Below are 20981 nucleotides of genomic sequence, written 5' to 3'. Positions count from 1 at the left end.
ATGAGTCTGGCTAAAGGTTTGTCAATTTTGTTTATCTTCTCAAAGAACCAGCTTTTAGTTTTATTAATCTTTACTATTGTTTCTTTCATTTCGTTTTCATTTATTTCTATGCAGATCTTTATGATTGCTTTCCTTCCACTAATTTTGGGGTCTTCTTTGTTCTTCTTTTTCCAGTTGTTATAGCTGTAAAGTTAGGTTGTATATTTGATGTTTTCTTGTTTCTTGAGATAGGATTGTATTGCTACAAACTTCCCTGTTAGAACTGCTTTTGCTGCATCCCGTAGGTTTTGAGTTGTCATGTTTTCATTGTCATTTGTTTCTCGTAATTTTTAGGTTTACCTTTTTCTTCGGTAACCTGTTGGTTATTTAGAAATGTGTTGTTTAATCTCCATGTGTTTGTGTTTCTTACAGTTTTTTCTTGTAATTAATATCTAGTCTCATAATGTTGTGGATGGAGAAGATGTTTGATAGGATTTCAGTTTTCTTAAATTTACTGAGGTTTGATTTGTGACCCAAGATGAGGTCTGTCCTGAAGAATGTTCCATGTGCACTTGAGAAGGTGTATTCTTCTGCATTTGGATGGAATATCCTGAAGATATCAATGAGATCCATCTCATTTAATGTATCATGTAAGACTTGTCTTTCCTTATTAGTTTTCTATTTATCCTGTATGGGACTCTTTTTACCTCTTGGACTTGATTAACTATTTCCTTTTCCATGTTGGGGGAATTTCCAACTATAATGTCTTCAAAAATTTTCTCATACCCTTTCTTTTTCTCTTCTTCTGGGACTCCTATAATTAGAATGTTGGTGAATTTGATATTGTCCCAGACTGTCTCAGATAGTCTCTGAGACTATCCTCACTTCCTTTCATTCTTTTTGCTTTATGCTGCTGTTCAGAAGGTATCTCCACCATCTTATCCTCCAGCTCACTGATTCGTTCTTCTGCTTCAGATATTCTGCTATTGATTCCTTCTAGAAATTTTTTAATTTTAGTAATTGTGTTGTTTGTCTCTGCATGTTTATTCTTTAATTCTTCTAGGTGTTTGTTAATTGATTCTTACATTTTCTCCATTTTGTTTTCAAGGCTTTTGATGATCTTAACTATCATTATTCTGAATTCTTTTTCAGGTAGTTTGCCTATTTCCTCTTCATTTATTTGGACTTCTGTGTTTCTTCATTTGTGTAATAAATACTTCTCTGCCTTTTCATTATTTTTTTTTTAACTTATTGTGTTTGAGGTCTCCTTTTCCCAGGCTTCAAGATTGAATTCTTTCTACTTTTTAGTTTCTTCCCTCCTAAGGATGGTCCAGTGGTTTGTGTAAGCTTCATATGGGGTGAGATTTGTGCTGAGTTTTTGTTTGTTTGCTTTTCCTCTGATGGGCAGGGCTGAGTGAGGTGGTAAGCCTGTCTGCTGATGATTGGGTTTGTATTTCTGTTTTGTTTGTTTAGATAAGGCGTCCTGCACAGGGTGCTACTGGTGGTTGGGTGATACACCAGGTCTTGTATTCAAGTGGTTTCCTTTGTGTGAGTTCTCACTATTTGATACTCCCCAGGGTTAGTTCTCTGGTAGTCTAGGGTCTTGGAGTCAGTGCTTGCACTCCAAAGGCTCAGAGCTTGATCTCTGGTCAGGAATGAAGATTCCACACATGGTTTGTTATGGCATTAAGTGAGATTAAAACAAATATCCAAAAATGAGAAACCAAAGATGAACCTGAGACAAATGGCAGTTACAAAATCAGGCAAATAATAAAAATAATGGAATATACACATATACATATATATCCATGAACAAAATCAGAAGAGTTCAACAAAAATAAAGTACAGTAGATAGACCCAGTGAACAAAGGAAATCAAAAATTTATTTACCAGTTAAGAACAAAACTAAAGCACAAACTAGAAAACAAAACTAAAGCAAGGTGCCAAGTGGGGAATAAAGCAGTGAGAACAAAATAACAAGGAGGAAAGGAAAGAAAGACAAGAAAGAACAGATACACACAGTTAAATAGAGGTAGATGAAGACGATTTATATACATTAAAGATTAACTGCAAGGGGAAAAGAACAGCAGAAAAAGAAAACAAAGGAATAAATGTAGAAATAATAATGATAGGTTTAAAAAAATATAATTTAAACAGGAGAAAAGAAAAGAAAAAAGAAAACTCTGCAGAACTGCAAAAGCCCAACGTAGAGGCAGAGGTTTATAACAACAATAAAAAATGTGACTGAGATAAAAAGCAAAAAAGAAAAAAAAGGCTCAAAAGCTTAATTAGATTTCCTACTGGCAATAAAATCGAGGGGGAGATAAAAGGGAAAAAAAGAAAAAAATCCAAAAGGATCTACAGAACAAGTCAAAACATAAGAAGAATAAATGCTTTTCTTAAATCACTGCTGTCAGAGTCCTTTCCCTCCCTGGGAGTCACAGTCCACCTCACCTCCCTAGGATGCCCTTCAATGCGGTGGTACCTCTGGACCTGCTGAGGGGGCCGCTCAGATTCTCATCTGGTCCTACTCCTGTGTGTCCTGGCCTCCAGTGTCCACAGCTATCAGAACTAGTGCGTTTTCTTCGGTGGGAGCTCTCAGTGACCTTTTATATGTTCCATAGACACAGAGTCTGCCTAGTTGGTCCTGTGGATTCAGTCTGCAGCTTGTACAGCTGGTGGGAAGGTTTCGGGTCTTCTTCCTTAGCCACCCTGCCCCTGGGTTTCAGTTGTGGTTTTATTTCCACCTCTGCATGTGGGTCGTCCCCTGGGGTTTGCCCCTGAGGCTGCCCTGGAGGACCTGGGTTTGTCCCTGTGAGGGCCAGGTGTGGAGGCGGTGCAGCTGCTCGGGTCTCAGGGGTTCTGGCAGCACCAGCCACTCAGGGCAGTTGGCAACTAAGGAAGCAGGAAATACAGCGCTCTGGAAGGGTATGGCAACCGGTATTGGCCAATATGCTCCAGTGCCTGGAGAACCCCCCTGACAGAGAAGCCTGGCAGGCCACAGGCCATAGCCCACAGGGTCGCAAAGAACTGGACACACCCGAAGCGACCTGCGTGCATAGACGCAAGGCTTTTCTTCGCCCGTGGCAGCTCAGGGCTGAGGTAAAGGTGGCGTAGCTGCTTGGCTTGCGGGGACCCTGGACTGCCTCCGTGGCAGGAGCTATGGCCCTACCAGAGACTTTTTTCGAGCTTCTTGTAGCTGGCAGTCAGAAGGCCTCTTTGGCCAGTCTTTCTCCGTAGCTCCGCCAGTTCAGGCCCATAGAGGGGCCCCCCTGGCTGGGGTCCTGGTTGGTAGATCAGCCCATCAGGTACTTAAAGAGGCCCCCAGGGTGCGGTCCTACTCTGTAGTTTTCGTGCTTTCTTTCATTTAATCTTTACAGTACATACTATAAAGTAAGTACTATTATGGTACCTTTTACCACAGGTTAGGAAACAGGTTTAAATAGTCAAGGTGCACAGTTAATGATAAAATTAATTTTTGAACCTGAGGCTGTTGAACTCTAGAAACCAGTCTTATCCAGTCAGTGCTGTATATAATAAAGTACAATTGGCAACTGATAAATACATGATAATACTGAGTCTGTGATTTATAATTTTGGGTGTATCTGTGTTTATGACTAGGGATTCTAGTCTTTTAATTTTGAAGTTTTATATAACCCTTAAGCATTCAGCGTATATGTATCTCACTTCTCCATTAGCATAGAATTCTCAAACTGTCTCAGGTCATAGAGCCCTTAGTACCTTAGTATTCTTCCTGAGGCCCCTTAACACAAACAGCCTTAACAGTGCTGTTTATTAAGTAAATAAGTATCTGTGATCTAAGAGTTTAATAGCCATTTAAAAATATATATATATTTATAGAAAAAAAGATATTTTCATTTTAAAATAATCACAGTTACTTTCAGGGTCTGAGCACCTGTTGGGCACTGCACAACCTCTCAAATCTTGAAATCAGATCAGACACCACATGATTCATTTTCCTTTTCACATTAATTTTCACAGCATCTAATATCAAAACTACACTAGTGTGAGCTAGTAGTTCACACAATACTCACCATCTGTAAATACTCCTGTGTTTCCCTTAAACATTGAAGATACCCCATGGTGCATGTTTGTGGATTGTGGCATTAACGTGTTTTTGTCTTTAGAGGTTGCAAGTTTGAAAGAGCCCCTTAGTTCCCAGGTCCTGTGGTCTCTCAGGGGTATGCCTTCACATTCCATGAGCATCCAGGCATTACAGGTATTGATACAGTGTTTGATTCTAAATAGGATTTTGTAAAGGTGATGAAATGTTAGGACATTTCAAATACTTTTGAAGAGGATCTTTTGGTAACCTTAATAACAGCCTCCAGCACATTTGTTTACATCTGTCTGGGGATGATGAGCAAAGCAGTCTCTTTGGCTACTCAGACAACCAGTTGCATGTACATCAGGTAGAAGTCTATGAGGCACAGCAATGTACTTTCCCCAAAACTTTAACAATTAGGTGATCGACCTTCTGTGGTACCATGGATTTGTTGGGAAGTAGAGGAAAGGAAACTGTCACTGCGGCCATTTTCCTCATTCCCTGTCCCTGGGGACCTAAGTTTGGGCTACCAAGTTGTAGATGAGACAGGGATGGTAGCAGTGTACATGTTAAAATCATATCCTGAAAATCAATTATGTGACATAGTCTATGGGGATGGTATTGTCTTGTTATTATGGTGTTCTGACTTGCTCGAGATCAGGCAAGTTAAAAAAGGAAAAGTGCCAAAGTCATATTTCCAGTTTTGGCTGCACTTTGGATGAGCCACTCTATGTAAAATGAAGGATTTCTTATATGATCTCTGAAGTTCCTCTTCAGTGCCAGAATTCATTGATTCTATTGTTTACCTAAAGCTATAGTCTTTACACCAGGAAGCCCTGCCTTTTCTGCTAGAATTTATTTGAAAATTTGTAAATCTAATGTAAATAAGCTACCTTCTTAATGACAACTTAAATCACCCCTCAAGATTTCTCCATGGAGCCATAATGTTTACTGACATGCTTTCCTGGATGTGGTCTTTAATTGGGAAGCACATCTTATAAGAGAATTATAGCCTCCAAATGGGATAATTCCTGTGGTTTAAAAGTTGCCACAAAGGAATTCACTGGCATGAGAAACTAAAACAGATTTATTCCTCAACACTTGTCCCCGAGGCTCTAAAAATGTTACTATAAACTCAGAACATTCCTAGAGCTACCCAGATTTATTTTCAGATTAATTGGTTATTCGGTATTTTCCTGGAATCCCATGAATTCATATTCTTTGTAAAGTATATATGTACTAGCCCATCAAATTGGTGTGAGAAGTAGAATGCCCTTTTCATTTTCATTAAATATCTGGTGTGATACTATGTGTAGAAACTTGTAGATGATTTTTCCAAATGGATGATTTGCTTTTTCTTTGAGCCTTTTAAATTAAAAATATTTACTAATGCTTAAAATTTAATGTTAACTGATCAATTTCACTGAGGTAGAAGAGTTAGAAAGGGAAGAAAAGTATAAAATTTTTAATTAGATGGATTACCATGACTACTCTGAAACTGAGCTCACATTTTTTCCTAAGGCATTTTTCATTTATAGTATCAGTAGAATTTAGGTCTCTTTTGGCTTGCTAGAAATCTAATAGGAAAAGACCACTGGAAGAATTAGGAAACATCCTGCCTATAGGACTTCCTGACAAATAATATTATTAAATATTTTAGTTTATTTTATTTACTTTTGGAAACTTTATTCTAATAACTAAAAAGAAACCAAGTCTTTCATATACATAATTGAACTTACATAGTTGAATTTTTACAAAATATATAATCCAACATTAGCTAATTACATAAATATAGCCAAGTTTATATTTAAGTTTAAAAAATAAAGTATTAATTTAGAGTTATGACTAGAAAGCAGCTCAATAGGGAAAATATATGTGAGGGGTTTTGATAAGTTAAATATTATACCCCAGTAGTATAAGAAGGAATTGTTCCACATTTTTTTGTTTTTGTTTTCACTTCTTCCTGCACACAGCCTTTTGAGAAGAACGTGACTGGCCTAGATGCTATTAGAGGGCTGCAAAATGTGTTTTTGCCTCCTGCACGCCCACCCCCAAAGTCTCGCTAAGCTATTCCCCCCAAAAAAATTAAAGGAAGAAACAAATCAACAAAGAAACAAAAAACAAATCTGTTAAAACCTACAAGTCAGTATGTCAAAGTTTGATTTGTGGCAAAAACTAAGTAAGTGCTATCACTACTATCTTTGGCATAATCGGACAGCTATTAGGGAGACAAAAGTAGTACCATATAAAAGCTAATTAGAACCTCTCTGTTTTCCCCACAGAAGAAACTTCAAGACAAGTTCTCTAGCCTGCCCTAGGAACTTTGGGGTAGCCACTGTCTAGGATAATGTCATAAAATAATGAACTAAAGGGACTCCAGTTATTTGCAGTGGTCTTTAAAAATCCTTTAGGGCTATCATGTAAAAGAGCAGTAATTACAAAGGGCAGAAGTTTCAAAGAGATACAGTTTGGCTTATCACAAAGAACTACCTAATGGTCACATTTGTCCATGGAAGTACTCCAGTATAGGTTACAACAGGATAGGATGGATTTCATTTGGAGGAAGGGGAGAGGCAGTAACCTCAGATTTATTCTGACTTTAAGATTCTGTCTAAGATCTTCCTCCGGATAACATTGAGCTGCTTTAATGATTGACAAGGTAATATTTTTCCAAACTGTTCTGTGATAATTTATCCTCATACTTTCTGTGGGTTGCCCTTCAGGGGCGTGGCATAACTTGTGAAGTGTGTTCAGTTCCAGCCTTCTCTGCCTTCTCAGCCAGAATAGTGAGCAATATGAAAACCCAGAACCACCATATGCAGCGTCTCTGATTTGGTGGTTGGCGTTCTGAGGGCATCTCTGTAGGCTCATTTCAGTGTACTGTGATCTTTTTCTATTTCTCTAATTGCTTGTCAGAGGTTGAGGTAATTAAAAAAATAAACATACTAAGTACTATTGCTCAAAGACTTGTGTCCTCTCAGTGAAGTTAGTTATCAACAGTTCTGTAATTTGCTTCATTTCAGATAACTGGAAGATTTAATTTTCAAGAACTCTGATACTATTCAGATACTAGTCAGCCAAAAAATATTAACTGATCCACCATGTTTGATTATAATATTTCTAACACCATTATAGTATTAATATTAGAGGGAACTTACCTCTCTTCCGTATATATTTGGGGAGTTATGGGTATATGAATGTATATATATTTTTGAGATCTACAGCTTTATTGAGTAAGATTGATCCAAAACTCATATTTATTATATACAACTTGAAGATGTGCATACATCTGTAATACCATCACCAAAGTCAAGGTGTTAAACCTATCTATCGCTTTCAAAGGTTTGTTTGTGTCCCTTTGTGGTAAAAACACTTAACTTGATATCTGCTTATTCTCAACAAATTAAAGCATAATACTATATCAGTAATTGTAGGCTCTGTGTATAGCAACTCTATAGAACTTACTCATCTCGTATGCCAGTAACTTGATAAAACAACTTCCTGTCTTCTCTCCCTTCATCACCTAGCAACTGTTACTCTATTTTCTACTTCTGTAAGCTTGGCTGTTTTAGATTTCTCATGTAGTTGGAATTATGCAGTATTTGTCCTTCTGTGACTGACTGACCTCACTTAGTGCAATGTCCTCCAGCTCCGTCCGTTTTGTCACAAGTAGGCGGTTCTACTTCTCTTTAAAGCTGATTAGGAAATTCCCTGTTGGTCCAGTGTTACTCTTTCTGTGTATTTTGTGTGTATCTATGGAAGTTTCTGCCTTATGGCTTTTTCAGTTCACTTACTCTATACTTCAGCCTCAGAATTTCTGTGGTTTTTTAAACAGTTTCTCTCTCTCTGTTTATATTCTCATTCTGTTCATGTTTCATTTTTCTGATTTCATCTAGTTATCTGTGTTTTCTTGTATCTCACTGAACTTCTTTAAGGTGACTGTGTGGGGGACTTCCCTGGTGGTCCAGTGGTTAAGACACACCACACTTCCATTGCAGGGGGTGTGGGTTAAATCCCTGATCAGGAAGCTAACATCCTATGTGTCGTGTGGCACAGCCCAAAATAAAGATGATTTTTTTTTTTTAGGTCAGGCCATTCATGGATCTCCATTACTTTGGAGTATGTTGATTCTGTTCCTTTGGCAGTGTGTGTTTCCCTGATTTTTTTTGTATGAACGTGTCTTGCAAACTTTGCATTTGGTGTCTGTACATTTGGAGAAACGTCTTCCAGTCTTTATGGATTAGCACTGGCCAAGAAAAGGCCAGTCAGCCTCACTAGAAGTTCTGAGAATGTCTCAGATCATTTCATGTATGTGCATATTCTACTCCCTTCCCTCCCTCCTGGGGGAGAATTCCCAGTAAACCGATCCCACAGAGCTATTGGTAGCCACCTTTTCCCCAGGGCAGTGCCCTGAGATGCTGCTGGGATGTTAGGTGCATATTCCACTAGTCTCCCCATTCCCTCCTTCCCACAGAGCCAAGTAGCCATCCCAGCTGCTGGGAACCTCCCCCAGGCCGCTGAGATCCTGGCTGGCTGCTGCGGTCCACATCTGTTGCTGGGCCCATGCCCACCACTGCCGTCCACACCAGCAGCTGCAGTCCGCACCGGCCACTGCTGAGCGCCCCTACCATCCCTCCTTGTTCTCAGCTTTCCTGTGGTGGAATGTTAGTGCTCTGGGTGAGGGGAAACAGGAGCGTTTCTCTGGGGCAGCACCCTGAGGGTCTCGGGATGTAGGATTCCCCCTCGCCCTCTCCTATGTGAATAGAAATCACACACTGAAAGAGATTTTTGTTTTCCATGCTGAATTGAATCAGGGGAGACACAAGAACAGTGAGATCGCCCTTCCTAACCATGTCGCTGTAGTCAGTTCTTGATTTTGTACTGTTTTAGGGTGCTGCATCTTCTTTGCTGGCTTCTGGGGTTCTCTTCAAGGTTTTCTGGTCTGCATGGGTTTGTTAATGTTGCTGTGTGGGGATGAGGACTGGCCCTTCCTGTTCCCCCACCCTGCGACATCACTCTGTGTATTATGTTTTTTTTTTTCCATTTATTTTTATTAGTTGGAGGCTAATTACTTTACAATATTAATTGTTGGAAGCTTATGAAAGCTCTAAAATTAGGTATTTAGCCTCTGAAAAGACATTTACCCCATCGTGTTCCTCTGCTGGACGAGTAATGTAGCAGTTAAATGGAAGACTTTGTTGTTAATATATTGCCTGTTTATAGGATGTCCTTTTTGTTATCAAGGTTTTGAACATTTTTAAGTCATTATAATGTTATCTTAAAGTAATATTCGAAATTAGCTTAGACTCAACAGTGATAAAATTGAAATTATATCTGAAGTTTCAGATTTCAGGTTTTTCTAAACCGCTTTACACTGCCATGATTATTACCATAACAAGCTTTAATTTGGTGTCACTTTGAATTTAGGCCATGATGTCAAACTGTGCTAAAAGAAATTCTCTAGTGGCCAGAACTATTCAGTAACAGCTGTTGCTCTACCTGTGAGAGGATTTAAAAAAACCCTGGCAGCAAAAAGCTGTCTGATATGCCTTTTAAATTATTACTGTATTAGTTGCTGCTTATATATGTAGAGGTTGACTTTAGCTGTGGATATTTTGTGAGGATACTACTGATTTAATTCTGTGGAACAAAGTAGATTTGGCGTGACTGTACCAGCAGTGGAAGTTCTCATCACTGGAGAGCAATCAGATGTTTAGAGAAAGTCATCATTCTAATTGTGTATTTTATTTTGTTTTGTGACATTGTGGAGTAATGGAGGATTACTTCTAGGATGTAAATGTATCTCCTGTGCAAATATTTTTTAAGATTTTAACTAAAAGTAGTTATCCCCCGTCTACCTTTGTTAAACTGTTTTCACTAAATGAAGGAAGGCTAAATTTAATGGTTGGAATAAGACGCAGAATACAGAGAGAGTACGAGGGAATTGGGGGATGATAAAGCTGTTTCTGTCTTGATTAAGGTGGTGGTTACACTGTGCTTTTGTCAGAACTCACAGAAGTTTACATCAAGAAAGAGTGAATTTTACCATATGCAATTTAAAAAGAAAAATGAAGGGATTTCCCTGGAGGTCCAAGGGTTAAGACTTCACCTTCTAATGCAGAGGGTATGGGTTCAATCCTTGGTCGGGGAGCTAAGCTCCCACATGCCTTGTGGCCAAAAAACCAAAACATAAACTGGAAGCAATATTGTAACAAATTCAATAAGGACTTTAAAAATTGTCCACATCAGAAAAATCTTTCAAAAAAATGAAAAATACAGCAATCCTTTCTTTCTTTGGAAAATTTATTCAGTACTTTTAAACACACTCAGTGCATTTTGGTGCCCTTTTGCCTTGCTTTTATTCTAAGACCTAGGTTAGTAACGCGTGTTTAGAATTCTCAGCCATCCTCTCTAATTCAGAAGAGCCTCAGGAGACTTTGATATCTGGGCAAGATTTTGGTAGATCTTGCCTCTCTTTCTTTCTTTCCTTCTTTCCTCTTATATTTTTCTGTGTATCTTTGTTTATGATATTTTCACACATATGTTTACATTTCTAACATAGACTCTTCTACAGCTAGATTTTGTAAGACCATTCATGCAGGATTAATACCCAGCTTCAAATAATGGCTTGTTATTTGTAGAGGAAAAAAAATTGTCACGTGTGAACAAAGGGAAATTTTTAAATGGTTGTGTTTTTTAAAATATAAAAGCATATACATTCTAAGGACTGTTTTTTAAAACTTGCTTCATATTTTAATAATGGTATTGATGTTTGTATGTAGACAAGTGTATTGTTTTCTGTCTTCCTTTTGAATGAGAACACACATTTTCAGAATAAACTATGGGACAGAATAAAATTATCTTACTCTCATAAGGATTCAGTTTACAATCTGAGCCTTTTATGCACACTGCATTAATATTATAAAAAGCTATTTTGCAGTTGTTTATCAGAGTCCAGATTAATAAACTGAATGAAGATATATTACTCATAGCCTGTTTTTAACAAATATAGTCCCAAATTTTATCTTTGTATTTTTTTTTAGTTACTGTATACATGTATCCAGGAATCTTCATTTTTATTATGGTTCTCTTGGAGCCTGATATTTTCTCCTGTGAGTTCTTACTACTAAATGACTGATGACATGGAAGTATAATTCTTAGTTGAGTATTTTTTAAGAATGAAAGCTAAGAAATATGAACATACAACCTTTTTTAGCCAGATTAAGAAAGTTGAGTGTATAGGCTGGAAACATTTTTTTCTCTGAATGTGTGAGATGCTACAAATTTAAGAGTTACTAGTCTAAATTTACTTGATCATTTTACCAAGATTTGCAATGAAATGGATATTTATTTCATTCATCAAATCCTTATAATGTGCCTACTCTGAGGTAAGCACTGTTATAGGTACTGAAGATTCCACAGTGAGGCTATGTACTCAGTCACTCACTCAGCCATGTCCAACTCTTTGTGACCCCGTGGACTGATAGCCTGCCAGGCTCCTCTGTCCTTGAAATTTTCCAGGCAAAAATACTGGAGGGATCCTATTCTAAGGGATCTTCCTGGCCCAGGAACCAAACCCACATCTCATGCATTGGCAGGTATATTTTTCTCAATGAGTTTATTATGGTCTATGAAGAGACAAAACCCAAATTATAATATGACTTGATAAATCTATAATAGAAGTGTGTGCACAATGCTGTGGAACCACAAACGTATAAAATGGGAAAACAATTTTTACAATACTCAAAAACTACATCTGTGTTGTTTATATATTTTGGTGCTTCAGAAAATCCTTGTGAGACTTTTCAAAAATTATCTTTTGATCCTAAAAATTTCAGGTCATTGTGCTTATGTGTTTGTGATGTGAGGATATGAGTTTATTACAGGTATTAGAAATTATTTATGCTATGCTTTATGTATGTAAGAAATTTTTTAATAGTTGCTCTCACAGGATGATAACCAACAGACATTACTTCTGGTAACATGACTTTGTCTAGATTTTTTAAAAATTGGTTAATTTCAGATACCGTGCCACATTACTGGACTGTTTGAAAAAAACAGTCCCAACTTTTAAATTTGAAGTATATAACTAAAAGAAACTAAAGACAGTAATAAGCAGCCCTTATTATATGGTAAAGAATCATCAAGCATTGCGAATGGAAAGGGATATTGAGAGGAACAGATGCACAAGAAAACTGTACATAATATTTTATCATTTTGCACAGTTGACTTTGATTGGAAGTAGGTTGTGAGAATCATAGGAATTGGTTCTTTTCAGGTGCTTTTGAAATTTTAAGTAGACATTGAACACAAAAGTGTACATATGTTTCTTTGGCAGCAACTGGAAAGATGTTTCTAGCATTGATTTCCACGATAGAGATACGCGTGTGGAGAGAGAGTGGGAGAGGAACTCTAAATTAAGAGAGCAGAACTACTTTCAAGCACCAGAGCATCCCTTTGAATACAGTTAATGAACCAAGTAGAAAAATTATTTCAACCAAATTGAAATATTATTTCATCACTTTTAAGATGCACTTTTGTTTTACATTGTAAGAGTCCTGTAATTGGGATACAGTTTACAGTTGCACACCCATTGTAGACCAAACAGCAGTCATCATAGTTGTCCTTGTAAGACTCTTGTAAGATGATGTTTGATGCTAGAAGGAGCAGGAACCCTGGAGAGAGCTTTTGAATAGTCCAGTTTTCTCTTGATTTCTCATAACTCATAGCCTTATTTTACATGAAATTTTGATATTCTAAGATGCTGATTACAAGTCTAACTCTGCCTTTTGCTGGAGAATCAGTCACTGTCTGTCTGTATGAGTAACTTGGTGTTAAGAGAATCTGGGTGAAGTAAGCTGCTTCGGCTCAGATACTTCGTTTTGACCAATAAGCTGTGCAAAGTCCTTAGGGATGACCATCTCAGAGAAAAAAAATTATGAAAGTGGTTAGAGTAGAATAGGCAATGAAACATGTTTAATATGCCATTTTAAGAAAAAAGGAGTCTTATTATAAGGACTCATAAAGAGGATAAAGAACTGAATCTAGAAAGCTATTGGGTACCAAGGCAGCTCTAGGTTCTAGCTTCTCTCTCTCTCTCTCATTACCCGACCATTTTACGCAGGGCCTTTGCTGGCAATTGTGTTCTCAACACACACACCCCCACACCCACAAATATGATCTCTCTACACTCACACACACCCTTCTTTGGCATGCATACAATCATTCACACACTCCTTGTCTTTGTGTATTGGCTCTTCCTGTTGCTGCTGATGAGCCAGTTTTCTCTTAGACCTGAAAATACTATTCAGTCTGACTAGCTGAACAAATTACCGTCACTTTTTATAAGCAGAGCTCTTCAAGCCTGCCTGCCTCGCAGATCACTGACTAGCCTAGACGCTGGCCGCCCCTGAGACGCTAACTACTCATTGATAATAATAGATCAACGGTGCATCACCAATTGGGGTTGTGGCAATATAAATGAGAGGGAAGCTGGTGGGACTAATTCATGTGGGTTTTCTTAATAAGAACACTATTCTTTTAAAACGAAGTTACTTTACATTCTCAAATCTAGAACTTTTGGGAAAACTTGGGTTTTGAGAAAAGAAGAGAAAGAGGAAAGAAAAGAAGGGAGGGGCTCATTGAATATATAGAAGCCAGCAAAGAGCTTGGCGTTTTTCTGTTACTTCTTGTGTAATCAACTAAGGTAATTTAATTGACATTCCTAATTTAAATAAATTGCATAAAAGAAATTTGAAGTTAGGCCTGTTTGTCCTGAAAGCCCATGAGTTTTTCCCTAAGACATAGTGTGTTACTTTTTCCATTGATGATATCTTTTACTATGTGTTCCTACTTTCAGTAGGTATGTGTTCAATACATGAAATGAGATGGTCTTGAGAACAGAGAACATGCATGCTGTATTTTTGCATGTTTCCTGTATATGCAATAGTTTCCCAATTTTCTATTATTTTAAATGTTATTTTTACCTACTAAATGGTAGAATATTGCCTTATAGCAGTAAAATCTTGAACAGTATCCAGGACTAGTTGAAATTTGGGAAGATCATGTTTTTCAACCTAGTCATGATCAAATAACTTAGTACTGAGTATTTCTCATTATCCGATTATGGTGTTTTTCCTGCTCACTCTTTATATTAATGTATAATTTAGATACAATAAAATTCACCCATTTTTGTGTACAGTCCTATGAGTTGTGACAAACACAAAGTAATGCCGCCACCACTACAGTGGAGATACAGAGCAATTCCATCACCTGAGAAAATAACCCCTTAGCCCTTTGTAGTTAACCCATTCCCAGCCACTGGTGACCACTGATCTGTTTTCTGTCCCTGTAGTTTTGTCTTTCTAGAATGTCATATAAATGGAATCACACAGTATGTAGCCTTTTGAGCCTGGCTTCAACCACTTAGGTAATATATTTAAGATTATTCCATGATGTTGCATGTTATTAGTAGTAGTTTGGGCTTCCCTGATGGCTCAGTGGTAAAGAACCTGCCTGCCAGTGCAGGAGATGTGGGTTTGATCCCTGGGCTGGGATGATCCCCTGGAGTAGGAAATGGTAACCCACTCCAGTATTCTTGCCTGAAAATTCCACAGACAGAGGTGCCTGGTAGGCTACAGTCCATGGGGTTGCAAAGAGTTAGACATGACTGAGCGACTAAGCAACAACAAATTAGTAATTTGCCCTTCATATTGAGGAGCAGTATTCCACCGTATGAATAAACCTCAGCTTGTTCATTCATTCTTCGATTGAGAGGCATTTGAGTTGTTCCAGCTTGAAGCAGTTATGAATTAAGCCAGTATAAACAGAGAATTATGGTATTTTTTTTTCTTTCTTCATTTGGATACATACCTAGGAATGGGACTGTTGCGTTGTATGGTGCTGTGTTTGACTTTACAAGAAAATACCAAACTGTTTTCCAAAGTGTCTGTGTTTTCCTTTCCCTCCACCAATGCATGAGAGTTCTAGTTGCTTTGTGTTTTCACTAGCACTTGTTATCCTCAGGTTATCTGGTGTTTTTTGTTCCTGTTTCTAGTCATTCTAATTGGTATGTACTGACTTCTAACTGGTTTTTTTTTTTTTTTGCATGTTACTGTTAAATAATGAGACTGATTACCTTTTCATGTGCTTGGTAAGGTGTCAAGAACTTTTACTTATTTTTAAAACTGGGTTGTTACTCTTAAGTTTTGAGAGTTCTTTATATATTCAGGGTGCAAAAATTTTATCAGAAATGTCCTTTGAATATATTTTCTCCCTGCTGTGGCTTGTCTTTTAATTTTCTTAATAGTGTTCTTCAAAGAACAGAGAAGTTCTTATTTTCGATGAAGTCCAATTTGTCAATTTTTGCTTTGGTGATATATTAAGAAATCCTTGTCCAGATCAAGAGTCCACAGATTTTTTTTTTGTTTCCTGTGCTTTCTCTGAGAAGTTTTAGTTTCAGGTTTTACTTTCTTTCTGTGGCCCATTGTGACCCATTTTTATTTTTATGTATGGTCCACAGTTTGGATTGGACTCTTGGTTTTGGTATATCAGTATCCAATTATTCCTGCCCCATTTGTGGAAAAGACTCTTCTTTCTCCGTTGAATTGCATTTGCATCTTGGACTTCCCAGGTGGCTCAGACAGTAAAGCGTCTGCCTACAATGCAGGAGACCCAGGTTCAATCCCTGGGTTGGGAAGATCTCCTAGAGAAGGAAATGGCAACCCACTCCAGTTTTCTTGCCTGGAAAATCCCATGGACGGAGGAACCTGGTAGGCTATAGTCCATGGGGTTGCAAAGAGTCAGACACGACAGCAACTTCACTTTCAAAATCACCAGCATGTGTGGATCCGCTATTCTTTCTCCATGGCCATGTTATCTTGTTTGCTATTCTTTATATAAGTCTTGAAATAAGATAGTGTGAGACTTCTAGTTTTGTTCTTCATTTTCAAACCTTTTTGGCTATCCTGGTTCTTTTTTCATTTTTATATAAATTTTGAAGTCAGCTTTTGATTTCTACAAAGCAGTCCTTTTGGGATATTGATTGGAACTATCCATAAACTGTTGAGTTTATAGACTGAGGAGAAGGGAAATACTAACAATGTTGAGCCTTCCCATTCTTGAGTGCTGCACATTCCTCCATCTAAGTCTTCTTAAATTTATTAGTGAATTGTAGCTTTTCAGCACACACAGTTTTGATTTATAGCAAAATATTTTTATGATTTTTATGGTATAATAAGTGCTGCTTTTAGAATCTTTAATATATAATCATTCATATCCTATATATTGATTTTCTACCTTGTTAAACTACTAAATTTTAGTTTTAGTGCCTGTTTTATGTTTCTTTTGGAGTTTATGTATAAACAGTGATAGCTCAGATTTTTCAAAAAAGTATGTTTTGTTTTGTTTAATTCATGAGATCTTTAGGACAAGATGTGGTTGTTCTTACATACAATATCATATGATTAGATGATTCTAATAACTTGTTTTTTTCCCCTTTCTCCTTGGTTGTTTTAGTGTCAGTTATTTGATGTATAGACCAGTTTAATCAATTATCTCATAAAATGCCATATTCTTATATACTTAAGATATTCATTTACATGAAAAATGACATATAGGAAAGTGAATTTTTCTTACAGTCCTCTCTGTTAATGGGGTTTGAAAGACTGTGTATCTCACTTGCTATGGACCACTAAGATAAATACTAATAATACATTCTTGCTAAAATTGTACTTTTTTTTTGTACTGCTTTGTCATCATTGTTATATAAGTAAAAAAGGCCTAAGCATTTTAATCATGTTCAAGACTGCCTTCATATTTCATGTGATTTAAAAAAAAAGGAACTGTGACATTGCTTTAGTGAGCTCTCAAGACCTTAAAAATGAATCTTTAATTTGAGCAGATTATGATGAATGAGAGGCGTTTACAGTGTACAGTTGCTATCTAGATGCAATTCTACTCGGTAGTGCTTTATTGATTTCTTTCTTTCTGCATTGCCACAACTCAGGATTTCTTTTCACTAACATAGCTGTATTGGAAACAAAATGCAGTTCTTTCCCCTCAATCTAAAATTTTTCTTATGTTTAGTATCAATAGAATTTTATCTAATAATTTTGTTTGCCTATTTTTGACGATATTTGTTTGTGGACGTATTTCCTAAAGCTACTGTTTTGGACTGGAAGTTTGTTGTTTAGTTGCTAAGTTGTGTCCAACCTTTCGTGACCATGTGGACTGTAGTCTGCCAGGCTCTTCTGTCCATGGGATTTCCCAGGCAAGAATACTGGAGTGGGTTGCAGTTTGCTCCTCCAGAGGATCATCCCGACCCAGGGATCGAACCTGCATCTCCTGCATTGGCAGGTGGATTCCTTACCACTGAGTCAACAGGGAAGCCTGGACTAGAAGTTATTAACTAGAATTTTTTTTTTAGTGTTAACAGGTAAAAAAGCACAGACAGACTGTTAAGTTTTTTCACATACTGCATTGCCATCATTTACTGCCATGAATAAGAAGCAAGATTTTTAAAGATACCTATAGCCACCTTTTAGAGATAATACTCATTGTTGTTTTCTAGGTTTTAAGAGACTATTGACAATATTTTGCTTCCTTTTTCTATTCTCAGTCTCTTCATTTCCCAGTGTCATAGGAGGTTCCTATAATAAATCAGAAAAGAAACATTCTTGAGGAAGGTTTATCGGGGGACTATATTACTTGGTGTGGTTTTACTCTAGCACTCTTAGACATTTATTTTATTAAAGTAGGTGAGAAAACTAATTTTTGAAAACATTAATTGCAGTCAAAGATTTCTGGAAATTGGAGAAATCCTTTTGATCAGAAGACAGTGCTGAAGTCTGGGAAGTGAGACAATGGTCTTTAACAAAAAATCCTGTTTCAATTTTTAATGGTTCTTAAAAGTTCTGTTATTTCTTAAACACATTCTTCTACTTTCAAGAGTGTTACCTATTGTAATACCTAATGAGAACAGAACTTATTTATAAAACATAGATTTTATAGAGATACATTATAACAGACTTGACAATAAAGCTAAGTATGATGTTCTTGTCTGGTGGAGCATGAAGAGAGTAAGGGGTATCAGAGACCAGGGGTGGGAAAATATGTATTGGGGTAGTTTTCTATTCATATCTATAGAATTATCTGCTGTTATGCTATAGTGCCTGCTTTCCCTACAAGTCAATACTGAAGTTCTTCCAAAGAATTATTTTCCTTTCTTTTGACAGGATAAGTTTAAGTTCTGGCCATCTTTTACATTTTTCTGAAATCCTTTAACGGTAAAGAGTGTACATTCACATCTGTGTTCTGATCTAAACAGAGAGCAGGACAGTGAACTATAAAGGTTCTCTGTTATCTAAGGTGATGTTTAAATCCAAATATAATTATTCACACTCTTAAAATTTAAACACATTTTTTTCAAAAATTGGAACTGACATAAGAATCTAGTAGCAGCATGACTCACATTTCTAACTAAATAGGAAGTATTATACAGTTAATCATGGCACATAGTAAAAGGCTCAGTTGATACACTACTGAATTCTGTTATTCAGTATATTTTATTAAAGTTTATAGGAAAGTCTTTTTTTCAGTCACTGATTGTGGGAACTATATATGTTAAAACCCACAAAATATTAATAATTGAAAGACATTGAATATTAGTTTATTAAAGGTAATTTTGCATTCTTTAATAAGCAAATTAAAAGCTTAAGTATTTTCAATTAGTTAAGGATAAATACTAGACTTCTGATGCCTTCTACAGTACTGTATCAGATTAAATTGTTTACTTTTTTGTGAAGGCAAGTGCTTTTACAGTCATAAGATTTTGATGGTTGCTGTATATCAACATATTTTTATCAGTATATAGATGAATATAGGTTTAATTATTGCTAAAGTGATATAATTAAAATAAAGGGTTCAGTTCAGTTGTATCTGACTCTTTGCGACCCCATGAAGCGCAGCACGCCAGGCCTCCCTGTCCATCACCAACTCCCAGAGTTTACTCAAACTCATGTCCATCAAGTTGGTGATGCCATCCAGCCATCTCATCCTCTGTCGTCCCCTTCTCCTCCTGCCCCCAGTCCCTCCCAGCATCAGGGTCTTTTCCAGTGAATCAACTCTTTGCATGAGGTAGCCAAAGTATTGGAGTTTCAGCTTCAGCATCAGTCCTTCCAATGAACACCCAGGACTGATCTCCTTCAGGATGGACTGGTTGGATCTCCTTGCAGTCCAAGGGACTCTCAAGAGTCTTCTCCAACACCACAGTTCAAAAGCATTAATTTTTTGGTGCTCAGCTTTCTTCAGAGCCCAACTCTCACATCCATACATGATCACTGGAAAAACCACAGCCTTGACTGGACGGACCTGTGTTGGCAAAGTAATGTCTCTTTTTAATATGCTATCTAGGTTGGTCATAACTTTCCTTCCAAGGAGTAAGCGTCTTTTCATTTCATGGCTGTAGTCACCATCCGCAGTGATTTTGGAGCCCCAAAAAATAAACTCTGACATGGTTTCCCCATCTATTTCCCCTGAAATGATGGACCAGATGCCATGATCTTAGTTTTCTGAATGTTGAGCTGTAAGCCAACTTTTTCACTCTCCTCTTTCACTGTCTGCCATAAGGGTGGTGTCATCTGCGTATCTGAGGTTGTTAATATTTCTCCTGGCAATCTTGATTCCAGCTTGTGCTTCTTCCAGCCCAGTGTTTCTCATGATGCACTCTGCATATAAGTTAAATAAGCAGGGTGACAATATACAGCCTTGACGTACTCCTTTTCCTATTTGGAACCAGTCTGTTGTTCCATGTCCAATTGAACTGTTGCTTCCTGACCTGCATGCAGGTTTCTCAAGAGGCAGGTCAGGTGGTCTGGTATTTCCATCTCTTTCAGAATTTTCCACAGTTTATTGTGAGCCACACAGTCGAAGGCTTTGGCATAGTCAATAAAGCAGAAATAGATGTTTTTATGGAACTCTCTTGCTTTTTCGATGATCCAGCGGATGTTGGCAATTTGATCTCTGGTTCCTCTGCCTTTTCTAAATCTAGCTTGAACATCTGGAAGTTCATGGTTCACGTATTGCTTAAGCCTGGCTTGGAGAATTTTGAGCATTACTTTACTAGCGTGTGAGATGAGTGCAATTGTGCGGTAGTTTGAGCATTCTTTAGGATTGCTTTTCTTAGGGATTGGAATAAAAACGGACCTTTTCCAGTCCTGTGGCTGCTGCTGAGTTTTCCAAATTTGCTGACATATTGAATGCAGCACTTTCACAGCATCATCTTTCAGGATTTGAAATGGCTCAACTGGAATTCCGTTACCTCCACTAGCTTTGTTCTTCGTAATGCTTTCTAAGGCCCACGTGACTTCACATTCCAGGATGTCTGGCTCTAGGTGAGTGATCACACCATCGTGATTATCTGAGTCATGAAGATGTTTTTTGTACAGTTCTTCTGTGTATTCTTGCCACCTCTTCTTAATATCTTCTGCTTCTGTTAGGTCCATACCATTTCTGTCCTTTATTGAGCCCGTCTTTGCATGAAATGTTCCCTTGGTATCTCTAATTTTCTTGAAGAGATCTCTAGTCTTTCCCATTCTGTTGTTTTCCTCTGTTTCTTTGCATTGATTGCTGAGGAAGGCTTTTTTCTCTCTCCTGGCTAATCTTTGGAACCCTGCATTCAAATGGGTATATCTTTCCTTTTCTCCTTTGCTTTTCACTTCTCTTCTTTTCACAGCTATTTGTAAGGCCTGCTCAGACAACCATTTTGCCCTTTTGCATTTCTTTTCCATGGGGATGGTCTTGAAACCTGTCTCCTGTACAATGTCACGAACCTCCGTGCATAGTTCATCAGGCACTCTGTCTATCAGATCTAGTCCCTATTATTTAGTCCCTAAATCTATTTCTCACTTCCACTGTATAGTCATAAGGGATTTGATTT

At 37.4% G+C, this 20981-nt stretch overlaps 1 protein-coding gene and 1 non-coding gene across 5 annotated transcripts in view; both read left to right on the top strand.

The window, feature by feature from the left end:
• The window catches only part of SSBP2 (single stranded DNA binding protein 2), a 297868-nt gene that overhangs the window by 146933 nt on the left and 129954 nt on the right, over window positions 1-20981 (top strand). The window lies entirely within an intron of this gene.
• TRNAC-ACA lies at window positions 15672-15743 on the top strand. Its single transcript has one exon. It is a non-coding gene; the product is annotated as a tRNA-Cys (tRNA).

This window comes from Cervus elaphus, chromosome 9 (genome assembly GCF_910594005.1).
Source record: "Cervus elaphus chromosome 9, mCerEla1.1, whole genome shotgun sequence".
In the NCBI taxonomy this organism is placed as follows: Eukaryota; Metazoa; Chordata; class Mammalia; order Artiodactyla; family Cervidae; genus Cervus; species Cervus elaphus.
The sequence above is the reverse complement of the archived record's forward strand: the minus strand, read 5'-3'. Positions and strand labels throughout refer to the sequence as shown.